Source organism: Arachis ipaensis, chromosome B9 (assembly GCF_059453495.1).
Source record: "Arachis ipaensis isolate K30076 ecotype BB chromosome B9, ASM5945349v1, whole genome shotgun sequence".
NCBI lineage: Eukaryota > Viridiplantae > Streptophyta > Magnoliopsida > Fabales > Fabaceae > Arachis > Arachis ipaensis.
The window spans coordinates 41,808,047-41,822,067 of record NC_142444.1 but is presented as its reverse complement, the minus strand read 5'-3'; the positions used below and the strand labels follow the sequence as shown (position 1 = coordinate 41,822,067).

Sequence of the window (14,021 nt, the reverse complement as noted above, 5' to 3'; positions counted from 1 at the left end):
GTTCATCACTATAGTCTGCCCTCCCTTGAGTGAGCTTTTCCTGGGAAGAAGTTCTTTCATATACTTGATGAATGCAGGCATTTGTTGAATTGCCTTAATGAATGGTATGTTCACATGCAGAAATGCAAACAAGTCTAGAAACCTTGAGTATATTCTCTTTCCCACAGCACCATTGAGCAGTTGAGGAAAGGGTGCATAGAGCTTCAGCAACTCTTGTTGTGACATTTCTGGTTCTTTGTGATCTCTATCCTCCTCCTTTATTGAGTTGTCTTCAGGTTGTTTGAGAAGTTTGCTTTGCTTGTCTTCAGTCTCTTGATCACTTGTAGTGACCATTTTGCAATCTTCCCATCTTACTTTCTTTGCTTCTCCTTTGGGGTTTTTCTCCGTGTCACTTGGGAAGCTATCAGTAGGTTTGGGAATCTTCTCAGCTAAATATCCCATCTGGAATTCCAGCTTCCTAATGGTCTCTCCTTGGTTCTTAATATTGGCTCGCACCTCCTCTTTGAACACCTTATTTTCTTGAATCTCTTGGCATATTCCTTCAAGTAAGGCTTCAATCTTAGAGAGCTTGTCATCAATGGATGAGTGATTCGGAGCAGATGTGCTGTTTTGGTTTTGATAAGTGTGTGGAGAAGTGTTGTTGTGGGGGTGTTGAGATGTCCTCTGGGTGAATTGCTGGTGAGCTGCATTGTTGTTGGAGTTATAACATCTCTGGTCTTGGTTTTGATCTTGCTCACTTCTCCACCCAAAGTTTGGGTGGTTTCTCCATCCAGGGTTGTAAGTCTTGGAGTATGGATCATAGTTTTTCCTTGGTGAATTCCCAATGTAGTTGGCTTGCTCCTGACTCCCCTTTGCTTCCTCATTCACTCCTTCTTCGATTGTTGATGAAGATGAGATTGCTGCTACTTGGTTCCTCTCCATCTTCTTGGTGAGGTTAGCTAGCTGCTGGTAATGAGCTTGTTTTGGGCCAACAGAGCATCTACATTGTTTAGCTCCATCACTCCTCTTGTGTTCCCTCATTCGGAAGCATAGAAGTAGTCATTTTCTGCTACTGTTTCAATAACATCTATGGCTTCCTCAATGGTCTTCTTCTTGTTCAAAGATCCTCCAGATGAATGGTCTACGGTCTTCTTTGACTCATAAGAGAGCCCTTCATAGAAAATGTGCAGCTGCACCCATTTGTTGAACATGTCAGGTGGACACCTCCTTGTTAAGTCCTTGAACCTCTCCCATGCTTCATACAAAGTCTCACCATCTTGTTGCCTGAAAGTTTGGACCTCAGCTCTCAGTCTATTGATTCGTTGATGAGGGTAAAATCTTGCTAAGAATTTGTTCACCATATCCTCCCAAGTTGTCAAACTCTCCCTTGGGAAAGATTCCAACCACTTGGCTGCCTTGTCCTTGAGTGAGAAAGGAAATAAGAGCAGTCTATAGGCATCAGGATGAACACCATTAGATTTCACTGTGTCACATATTCTCAGAAAGGTGGTAAAATGTTGATTTGGGTCTTCTTGAACACCTCCTCCAAATGAACAGTTTTTCTGAACAAGGGTGATGAGCTGTGGTTTAAGTTCAAAGTTGTTGGCATGGATTGTTGGCTTTTGGATGCTACTTCCACAATTGCCTGGGTTTGGATTGATGTAAGAGCCCAAAACTCTTCTATCCTCCCCAGTATGATTTGCTCCACCTCCTCTGCCATGGTTGTGAGTCTCTTCTTCATGATGATTTTCCATGTTTTCTTCCATGTTAGGTTCAAAGTATTCCTCAAAGTGTTCCTCCTCTTCTTCAGCACCAACTACACGTTTTTCTTTTGCCTCCCTCCTTAGTCTAAGGAAGGTTCTCTCAGGTTCAGAATCAAAGGAAGTTGAAGCCCGCTTCTTCTCCCTGTCATACAACCAACAAGTACAAGCAAAGAAAATAGGTGCAGACAGTATTTGTGTCAGAATTACTGTTAGTTGTGGGTGATGCAATATATCAAACAGTTAGTGGGTTAGCAAACAGAATTGAAAATAACAAAGAAAAACAAAAGAGTAGAGGGGGAAGGGAAGAAGTTTAACTAAAACAAAAAGTAAATCACTCAAATAGAAAATGAAATTCACAAAATAAAAATGCTCAATCTAGTGATCTTCCAATTTAATCATTGTTGATGCACAATCAATCCCCGGCAACGGCGCCATAAACTTGATGCACGGAAAACTTGTCTATCAACAAATCTCCCTTCGGCAAGTGTACCGAATTTATCGTCAAGTAAAAACTCAAAATAGAGTGAGGTCGAATCCCACAGGGATTGATTGATCAAGCAACTTTAATTAGAAGAATGTTCTAGTTGAGCGAATCTAGAATTTGGGTTGAGAGTTGCAGAAAATAAAATGGCGGGAATGTAAATAACAGAAAAGTAAATGCTAGAATTAAAGGACTGGAAGTAAATGACTGAAAATAAATTACAGAATTGTAAATGGGAATGGGGGATTTGCTCATAAAAGTAAATGGCAGAAATTAAAGAGAATGGGTAAGATCAGAGATGGGGAGTTCATTGGGCTTAGGAGATGTTGCAATTCTCCGGATCAAGTTCATTTTCATCTCTTCCTCAATCAATGCACTCATTGATCTCCTTGGCAATCTTAAGTGATTGAATTACAATTTCTTGCAATTCAATCTCTCAAATCTTGATCAATAGCCAATTCCTTGGTCAATTGCTCATGAGAAGAGATGAAGTATGGTCACTGATTATACCACATGCATTTCCCAAATCAAGTATTGAGAGGGTTATAGTCACATACCCATCCAAACCCAATTTGGTCCAGCATGAGAAAGCATTTCTAGCTTGATCTCTTCATTCCTCTTTCAAGGTTCAAAAGAGATCCAAGTTTGAGTAGCATCTCTTCCAAGATAACTACTCAATTGGATGAAGATCGAAAGCTTTCAAGTAAAATCAAGAGGAAAGATAGAAGAAGAATAATGAAAATTAGTATTGATCCATTAAATTACAACAGAGCTCCCTAACGCAATGAAAGGGGTTTAGTTGTTCATAACTCTTGAAAATGAAAACAAAGATGGAGAATACATCATAAAACTAGAAATTGCAAAGAAAGTAAAATACAGAGAGTAGTTCTCTTTTTCCCCAGCCTCCAGAACTTCTTTCTCAATTCAAAGCTACTCCTATATATACTACTATTCTCAGCTTCTAGTGTGATTCTTCAAGTCTTGGGCCTTTGGATCTTAAGTTTGAAGCAGTTCCTTTCTTTATTTGGGCTTGGCTTTACTTGCAGAGAAAAAGTGCGAAGTGGGCGGAGACTTTAGTTCAGGACGTTAGGGGTGTTAATATTTAGTGAGAATATAAGTTCGAGAACGTTAGTGACACTTAACATTGTGACTAACGTTCCAATGCACCCCCTTTGCCTCACGTTAAAACCCACGTTAACTAGGTTAACGTGGCTTTTAACGTTGCCTTGTTAACCTTCGAGAACGTTAGTGACACTCAACATTGTCACTAACGTTCTAGTGTGACCCTTCTTGCTTCACGTTAAAGCCCACGTTAACTAGGTTTACGTGGCTTCTAACGTGGCCCTTGCCATCCTTCGAGAACGTTAGTGACATTCAACATTGTCACTAACGTTCCAATGTGCCCCTAGGTCTCACTGTAACGACCCAATTTCTGGTACGTCATGATCATACTAGAAACTGAGCGCTACCAACTTGTCTACCTATCTATTATCTATTATTTATTATATGAGCCTGATTCGTTGTTAAAAGCGTAGTTATTTTACGAGGTACTTTTTTTTTTTAAAACATTTGGATTAATAGACGAAATCATTCATAAGCAATTCACAACTGATAGCAGATAAAACAGTTATAAACAACCATACATAAATATATCACATGCAGTTGATATCATTCGGTTATCCAGCCTTTATTAGAGTAAAGATCTTTAGTTAGGACACCCCTAGATATAGCTAAATAATATCTATATACATATATATACATACAACATCCTAGGCCCTGACCTGTTCAAGAAGTCCCTAAGCTGGCACCCTGGCTAGCCTAGACTCTATACTCACCTAGTCCCTCTAAACTACTAAAGCGAGGGAAAGTACGTTCTAGGTCTTCAAAACTCAAGTCAGGTGGAACGTCACCAAAAGATAGAACATCATCTGCTACTTCCCTGCACGATCAGACTTTTCCACAGGACGTCTCTCTGGTACCTCATGAAGTAGCCACACAACAGGAGTCTCGTACACAGGATTTAGGTTAAAGTTCACGTACAAACGAGGTGCAGACATTGGCTGGTCTCACAATATTTACATATAAATAGAGAATGGGATTCACCCTAGACTCAGAAGACTACCTAGAGCGGAATCCTTTTCGCAAACGATCGTCAGCGAACTACGGAAAGGAACTCTTGCTTCTATCTGAAGGGGGAAGGGAGAGAGAAGGGGTAAGAACTGGGGAGTTCTTAGTAGGGTCGGGGTTATTAGTTAAGTTCATTAATTTCGTGTTGTTTAGCAGATAAATAGCAGAATACCGAGAAGCAGTAGACAGAGGAAACAGATAAATAGAGAAAATAGAAAGCAAAACACAAACAAAAGAATACAAGAAAACAAAACACAAACACAGAAAATAGAATGAAAACAAAGAAAGCATACATTCAAACAACAATCATAACAGAGGAAATGTGCAACCAAGTATGATGCATGTCTGTCCTATGCAGGCCATGAGCTCACGTGTCGGTTTACACCCTGCAGCCCGACATTACCTAGGAACTAGTCCTAGATATGGCTTATTTTCTGTAGGTGAACTTCGGCCTACAGAAATAGCACTCCCGTAAGTGAACTTCGGCTTACAGGAATAGTTCAATCACAACATAACAACTTTCTATAGGTGAACTTCGGCCTATAGAAATGGCACCTCTGTAAGTGAACTTCGGCTTACAGAAAAAGTCTAATTACAGCACAACAACTTTCTGTAGATGAACTTCGGCCTACAGAAATGACACCTCTGTAAGTGAACTCCGGCTTACAGAAATGGTGCCCCTGTAAGTGAACTTCGGCTTACAGGTATCACAACTCACTGTAGGTGAACTTCGGCCTACAGGAACCACACCCTGAGATACAAAATTGATATTCACTGCAGGTGAACTTCGGCCTACAGGAATAACAACTTACTGTAGGTGAACTTGGGCCTACAGGACCTCTAGGGCCAACAGAAAAGCAGCAGTTGAATATACAAATATCTCTGGAGTGGCCTTAACGCAACAAATGACCTTTCAACTGGCCCTCTGCTTGTTCTCTATTCTCTTTAACATATTACTCTTTTCACTTTGTCTTTTTACTCTGCTCTGATTACTCTGTTCTCTGTATCTCTTTACTTTTTTCTGATTACTCTTTCCTCTGTATCTATATTACTCTTTTTCTCTTTATCTCTTTACTTTACTCTGGTTGCCCTGTTCTCTGTGTTTCTCTACTCTGCTCTGATTTCTCTATTTAACATATGTATTTAAAGCTTATGTAAATTTCGGTATGAATAGTTAGTCTGTCCCGAGTATAGGTTCATTAAGTCTATACTGAAATAGTTTAACTTTTCATATAATACCTAACCCTAGTCGCGACTCAAGTACTAACTAAGTTGCCCTAGTTCGTTCACTAGTCTGTGTTTGTTTTTCTGTCATTAAAACCTTACAGACTTTTTCTTCGAATTTTATCTTTTCTTCAACTTTTTATCTTTCTTTTATCTTTGCCTCTCTAATATGTTCTTACTACTCCCTAAGTGTTTTATGAAGGTAATTATGAGATTCTGCGCTTAAAGTTTTCTTTCTAAAGCTTTTACAGAAAACTGCCTTTTCTGCATTATTTTATTATTTTTATTAAAATATTATTTTTAATTAAATATTATTATTTATTATTTTATTATTATTTATTATTTTATTATTATATTTTCGAAAATTAACTTTACTTTAACCTTTAACCTTTAAAATTCACTTTTTACCACCCGTAACTTTTAATATTTCTACTTTTACCACCCTAACTTCCGAAATTACCATATAACCCCTTAAACACCAAAAATTTTACTTCCTTGCCCTTTTATGAATCAAAAAGGTGTTCTTCATTGTTCTTCACCACACTCAAAGTGTTCTTCATGTTCTTCATAAATTCTTCAGATTCTTTCTCTGTTTTTACCCGTTTTTCAGTCTTTTCAGCAACCGATTTTTACCAAAATTCAAAATAAAATTGCAGCCACTAAAACCCCATCTTTTCTACATGATTTTAACACAAATTGAACCCCAATTTAAGGTCTAGGGTTCGTTTTTCCAGCAGCCATGAAGAACACAAATTCAAAGTTGAATATCATCAAATTTCATCAAATTTTCACCAAAATTTCAACAAGAATTACTCATATAAACAATCAATTTCAAGCATAACCAAACCATATCATAATCACACAACTCAAACACAATCAATCAAGATTAAATTCGTCAATCCCTACCTTGATTTGCTGCTCCAAATTCGGTTAGACTTTCAGGTGGTCCTTAAGCACTTTTTACTCCTAAAACACATCAAGAACAACTTTAAATCCACAAACTCTCAACTGACCAAATCTCCCTCAGCACGTTAGGAAGAGATATCTCACCTTAGACTTGCTGAAAATTAATGTTTCTTGGCCCTCAAGTCAAGTTAAGCATGATTCCTAAGGAAGAACATCAAGAAAACACATGTTTGGCATGGTTTTCCTTGAAAACCGAATTGAAGAGGGAGGGAGACAGCCATCTCACCTTATTTCCAGCCTTGATAAGTCACATGGTTATGTAGAGGAAGAAGAGAGGATCATTTCGGTGAAATCGGAATTTTGATTTGAGTTTTGGTTCAGAAGAAATCAAGATTTGAAGATTAAGTGTTCATGAAGTTTTCTCTCTTTTCTCTCCTTTCAATTTCGGCCAAAATGATGAAATGAGACAGCCTTGGAGGTCTTGGGGGTGTAAGGTGAGTTGTGATTGGTTGGCTTGGAGGTTGATTAAAATAATATTAAAATATCTCTGGTGTACAACTACTAAAACTAGGTGTACCGGAACACTTGCAAAAACATCTCTAAAAATTATTTTCTGAGCTACTAGCATAAATGACACTAGTAACATATTTATTATGAGAATAAAACATGAATAATGAGGCCTTAGCATTGCTAAAGTCACCAGAGAGTGCTGGTGTTAAGCTGCACCAGTAAACCGTAAACCCGGTTAAACCGATTTTCTGTTTTTAAATAAAACAGACTAGGTAACCTTATAATATCATTCAAGCATTTTCTAATACTAATATAATGATAATATTATACTATTATCTCTCTCATCTTATAAATCGAGTCTGGTTTGTCAAACTGAGACTATTTACGAAAAACCGAATCAAAACCCCTAACCGATACGGTTCAAAAACTAGGTTCTTCGTGACCGCGTTATCGAGCTTGTCTCAACTAAGGTCCTGAGTTAAAGATAATATAATGACAATGAGGATTGAGATGCTTGATGATACAGAAGAGGTATTCCCCTTACTGATCTTTCGGAGAAATCCGTGTATTCAGAAACGATCTCGCGTACTCGAAAATCGGGGTTGTTACACTCACGTTAGAGTCCACATTAACTAGGTTAACGTGGCTTCTAACGTGGCCATCTTTATCCATCCCAACGTTAGTGACAATGTTGAGTGTCACTAACATTGGCTCATCCTTCATTCCTCATCGTTAGCTTCCACATTAACCAAGTTAACGTGGAAGTTAACGTGACTCTTGGGGGTTGTGTGGTTGCTTCAACGTTAGTGACAATGTTGAGTGTCACTAACGTTGTCGACAACTCTTCATCCCTTACGTTAGTTCCCACGTTAACCAAGTTAACGTGGGAGTTAACGTGGTACTTTGCACCATAGGCCAACGTTAGTGACAATGTTGAGTGTCACTAACGTTGGCTTCTCTTCCCCCCTTAACGTTAGAGGCCACGTTAACTAGGTTAACGTGGCTTCTAACGTGGCCACTTATGAGTAATTGCCAACGTTAGTAACAATGTTAAGTGTCACTAACGTTGGCTCAACTTCTCTTCTCCACGTTAGAGTTCACGTTAACTTAGTTAACGTGACTCTCTAACATGGGCATTGATGGCTTTTTGAGAGTGTTATTGGCAATCACTTTTCTCATTAACCTTGCAAGTTACCTCCCCTTTTCTTGCTTCCTTTTGGTCCTGAAATCAAGCAATAAAGTGCATCAAAGCTCTAGTCCAAGTCATGAGTAATGCAACATAATATTTGTCACTAAACTTATGCAAAATCCTCATGAAATTATGTAAAATGCACAATGTATGCTTGAATCAAGGCATAAGTGAATATCTACCCAAAACTAGTTTATTTCTTAAAGAAATGCATGAAACTAACCTACAAACAGTAAAGAAAAGGTCAGTGAAACTGGCCAAGATGCCCTGGCATCACAACACCAAACTTAAAGCTTGCTTGTCCCTAAGCAAGTACTGGAACAAGAGAATGATTAATTGAATATCCAGAGGAATGAGTCATTCTTGTGGAAGTTATGTTACTGATTTTATGGTGGTTTCATGCATAGCAACTTAGGTTCATTCCATTACTGGCTTTCAGACCTTTATCATGTCCTAAAACACCCACTTTGTTTATATCCCATGAGACCTTTATTCATTGATCCTTTTATTGTTATTTCAAGGGTTGTTTGTGTTATTTAGGCTAAGTGCTCTGTAAGGGGGCAACTCTTTAAGATAAGCTTTCAGCCAACACTCCCGAACCAGTTGGTTCAAGGTGCTAGGTGTTGAAACACCCCTAAGGACTTACTCCCTCAAGCCTATCCCCCATACATACACACTACAGGCATTTAGTTTATTTATTTTCTCTTCTTGAGACCTTGGTGTCCAGCACCTCTTTGGGTTACTAAATGTTCTGTAGTGAAGGTTACTCTTGATAGTGGACTTTCAGCTGATAATCCCGAGTTAGTTAACCCAAGTTACCAAGTGATAAGGCACCCTTAAGAGCTTATTCATCCAAGTAGATCCCTCACACAGGAGCACCACAGACACTTGCCTCAAGATTAAAACCATTGATGCCTAGCCTTATTGCTTACTCTTTTTCTTTTGTTTTTTACTTCCATTGTTCTTTCCCTTTTCTCTTCTTAGGATCTTGTTATTAACTTAGTCTCATGAGTGTATCCAAAGCAAAGTATTTAGGCCAGATAATTGTCATCCCAGCCTTGTGGTTGAACCAACTTAGCTAACTTATGACTACCCCAAAGATTCCTGAATGCACTTCCACATTATGAACTCTACTCTGGTCTTTTAAAAGCATAATCATTCTCTTCTTCAATTTGATTTAAAATGGACAAGCTTACAAGTAAATAAGGGAATGATGCAGTGACATTTAAACCAGAAATCATGGACCTATTCAGAAAGAAAACTTAAAAGATAGAATTTTAAAAAGTTTAAACATAACATGGAATCAGGTTCTATTTCATACAAGACCTTCCTTATTTAAAGCATAGAAAACGATGGACTAAAAAGAACTCCACCACCTTTGGTTCATGTGGATGTCCATGCTCCCATCCTTGTTTGTCCTCATTGTGTCTCTCTTGAGTGCTTGTACTTCCACTTCCCTTGCCTTTTCCAAGCAGCTTCCTCCAGAAACCACTATCTTCCATCTTCTTTTTGAGTGTCTCCTTTTGCTGTTTCACTTTCCTCTCTTCTTGTTCTACAAATTCTTTTTGGACCTCATCATATGTAGGAATGGCATAGTGTAGCTGATGCATATTACTGGTCATGTAGTTCAACTCGGCTTGAGTGTTTACATAGAACTCCTCCCTATGTAGTTGCCTTCCTTCATTGAGTACAGTGAACTCAGTGAAAGTTTTCATTTGGGCTATCTGCTGCTGGTTGAGTTCTTGCAAGTGCTTCTCTTGAATCTCTTGCCTCTCATTCACTTGGTTGATGGCTTGAGTGAGCTGGGAGTATTGTTCCTGCTGCTGCTCCATTTGTTGTTTTTGCCATGCTTCCTGTTGGCTCAGCCGGTTCAGTATTTGCTTTTGTCCTTCCATATGTCTCTGTCCCTAATCTTCAATGGCTCTTAGAAGGTGAGTCATATTCAAGTTGGCTGGGTCATGATGCTCTTCATGTTGATATTCTTCCTGATGATATTCCTCTTGATGAGCTTCTTCCTGGGCCCTTTGCCTTCCTATATGTGGCCTTCTTTGTTGTTGAGTCGGTGTGGTATAGACCATTCGCTCGAGTGTGACTGGCCTCCCTGGGTTCACCCAGTCTGGGCTGCTGTCCTCAAATATTACCTTGGCCTTGTTGCACAAGCGGAGAATGGTGCTGGGGTACCAAAGTCTGGCACCTGAGTCAGCTTTCTCAGCTGACTCTTGAATCCCTTCAGCAATGAGCTCATGCACTTTGATTTCCCCACCTTGTACTAAGCATTGTACCATAGTGGCTCGATTGATTTTAACCTCTAAATTATTAGCAGCTGGTAGGATGGACCTCCTTACAAGCTCAAACCACCCTTTGGCTTCAGGGTGAAGGTCTCCCCTTTTTATGAATTTTGGTCTCCCATCTGAGTACCTCTCCCAGTCAGCGGCTATGACACAAATATCTGATGCTATCTCTGAGAGCTCATCCTTATCGGGGCTTCTACTTATCCATGCCTGATAACTCTCCTCATCAAAATGAGGTAATTTCAAGTGAAGAGCTCTTGTTATGGCACTTGGGTTGAAGTCCACCTCCCTTCCTCTCACATAGCTTTTGAAGGTTGGGGCTTTGGTCTTATCCTCTCTAACTGCATTTGCATAGAATTCTTTGATGAGGTTTCCATTGATCTTCCCCTTTAGAATGGTGAGCAATTGCCACCCCCTCTGTTCGATTTTTCTTCAAATCTGTGGTGATTCATTGGCATTGATTTGGAAGATTAACTCTGGCAATATCTTTCTGGTCCTTATCCGCTCAAATTCATGCTCATGAAAGGCAGTCTTGAATCTCTTGTCATCAAAAGGAGCACTCTCCATAGGTTCCTTCCTCTTTTGCCTCTTTGAGCTTGATGATGACATGACTTGAGTTGTTGTTTGAGGAGGTTTGAGGCTTCGGATAGATGAAGAGTGGGTTGGTTAAAGCAATGTGTAATGAAGGGTTTAGTGTGTCAATAGAAGTGTGGAGAGTGGGGATTTGAATGTGAGGAGTGAGCATGCACTAAGGTTCACTTATATAAGAAAATCATGAGTGAATGAAGGGTGTGGATTGCATGAATGTTTACTAGATGGACGGATGGGGTTGTGTATGAAGGAAAGACAAGGATCATCACTTAATAAGAGTGATTGGTTCGGTCTTCAAGGGTCTTCTTTCTCCAATGTTGCATGGCAGCGTTTCCCCATGCGTTCCCTCTTGAGACATGTGTGTAGTGCTCTTCAATAAGTGGCGAAATCTCCCCCATTTAATTGTCCAATCAATCCCTTTTCATGCTTCTTTTCCTTTCCTATAAAGATTTGAAATAAGGAAATTAATATCATAAAAAAAATTTAAACTCTACGGCTAGAATAAAATGAAAGAAAGGATTTGATTGTTTATTTATGAATTCCCACTAACTAACTAACTATTGGTGGGTCCTTATATGCATTTTGGTGGCACCATGAGGTGACACCAAACTTAGTTTGGATCACTGTGATGGAGGTTTTGTGTTCAAAGCTCCCAAGACTAGCATGCATCTTGGTTTGCTTTGAACACCAAACTTGTTCCTCACTATATTCTGCATAAGAAGATTTTCACCAATTGTTTGTCAAGTTTGGATTGAAGCTCATAAAGATTGACTTATTCATTATCATCTGAAAGCATATAAAACATGGGTTGCCTCCCATGAAGCGCTTCTTTAGCGTCACTAGCTTGACGTTTTTCCTTCATCATGGTGGTTGGTAATGCTTAAAGTCCTGCCCTCTTGCTGTGGACTTGTATCCATTGGTTGGATCAATGATCTCCACATGTTCCAGGGAAAGAACTCTGTTGATAGTGAAGACCTTAGGTAATTGAGATGGCACAGTAGGGAGATTAGGGGGAATATCTGGGAAGTAAGCTGAGACAACTCTATCCCCTGGAGAGAAGTCTTCCGTAGGGATCTTCTTGTTCCTCCATCTCCTTGGTACCTTCTTCTTTGTTTCTTTTGAGGTTGCCTTCCCCTTGGTGACCTCTTTTCTCCAAGGAGTTGTGATGCTGTCTTCACCTGCCTCTAGAGATTTGGGTTCCTCCAACTTTTCCTTGAGCTGTGGCAATTGTTGTTTTCTTTGTTTGTCAGTTAAGGGGGTCTCAGAATGAGCTGGCTGTGCTTCAATGCTTCTTTTTTCTTTCAGTGTCTCATTATCATCTGTGCTTAGTTCCTTGTCCTCTTGATCTGTTTCTTGTGAGAGTTTGAAGACATTAAAGCTAAGTCGTTCATCATGGATTCTCAATATTAGCTCCCCTTTCTCTACATCGATAAGTTCTCTGGCTGTAGCTAAGAATGGTCTTCCCAATATGATTGGGTGAGTGTGACTTTCTTCCATGTCCAGAATGACAAAGTCTGTTGGGAGAAAGTACTTCCTAACCTTTAGCAACACATTTTCCACCACTCCTATTGCTTGCTTTTGAGTTTTGTCAGCCAGTCTGACAATGACATCTATGGGCATTATCTCATTGATCTGTAGCCTCTTCACCAGGGATAAGGGCAGTAAGTTGATGCTGGCCCCCAAATCACATAGTGCTCTGTCGAACATATTTTCACCTATGGCACAAGGGATATGAAAACTTCCTGGGTCTCTTCTTTTTGTAGGCAACTCAGGTTGAATAAGGGCACTACATTCCTTGTTCATCACTATAGTCTGCCCTCCCTTGAGTGAGCTTTTCCTGGGAAGAAGTTCCTTCATATACTTGATGAATGCAGGCATTTGTTGAATTGCCTTGATGAATGGTATGTTCACATGCAGAGATGCAAACAAGTCTAGGAACCTTGAGTATATTCTCTTTCCCACAGTACCATTGAGCAGTTGAGGAAAGGGTGCATAGAGCTTCAGCAACTCTTGTTGTGACATTTCTGGTTCTTTGTGATCTCTATCCTCCTCCTTTATTGAGTTGTCTTCAGGTTGTTCGAGAAGTTTGCCTTGCTTGTCTTCAGTCTCTTGATCACTTGTAGTGACCATTTTGCAATCTTCCCATCTTACTTTCTTTGCTTCTCCTTTGGGGTTTTTCTCCGTGTCACTTGGGAAGCTATCAGTAGGTTTGGGAATCTTCTCGGCTAAATATCCCATCTGGAATTCCAGCTTCCTAATGGTCTCTCCTATGTTCTTAATATTGGCTCGCACCTCCTCTTTGAACACCTTATTTTCTTGAATCTCTTGGCATATTCCTTCAAGTAAGGCTTCAATCTTAGAGAGCTTGTCATCAATTGATGAGTGATTCGGAGCAGATGTGCTGTTTTGGTTTTGATGAGTGTGTGGAGAAGTGTTGTTGTGGGGGTGTTGAGATGTCCTCTGGGTGAATTGCTGGTGAGCTGCATTGTTGTTGGAGTTGTAACGTCTCTGGTCTTGGTTTTGATCTTGCTCACTACCCCACCCAAAGTTTGATCTTGGAGTATGGATCATAGTTTTTCCTTGGTGAATTCCCAATGTAGTTGGCTTGCTCCTGACTCCCCTCTGCTTCTTCATTCACTCCTTCTTGGATTCTTGATGAAGATGAGATTGCTGCTACTTGGTTCCTCTCCATCTTCTTGGTGAGGTCAGCTAGCTGCTGGGTAATGATCTTGTTTTGGGCCAACAGAGCATCTATATTGTTTAGCTCCATCACTCCTCTTGTGTTCCCTCTTTTGGAAGCATAGAAGTAGTCATTTTCTGCTACTGTTTCAATAACATCTATGGCTTCCTCAATGGTCTTCTTCTTGTTCAAAGATCCTCCAGATGAATGGTCTACGGGCTTCTTTGACTCATAAGAGAGCCCTTCATAGAAAATGTGCTGCTGCACCCATTCATTGAAC

At 39.8% G+C, this 14,021-nt stretch overlaps 1 non-coding gene across 1 annotated transcript; it reads left to right on the top strand.

The window, feature by feature from the left end:
* The first annotated feature begins 1,188 nt into the window (after positions 1-1,188).
* LOC148544436 (small nucleolar RNA R71) lies at positions 1,189-1,292 on the top strand. The gene has a single exon (XR_015902095.1). It is a non-coding gene; the product is annotated as a small nucleolar RNA R71 (small nucleolar RNA).
* Positions 1,293-14,021: the final 12,729 nt, after the last annotated feature.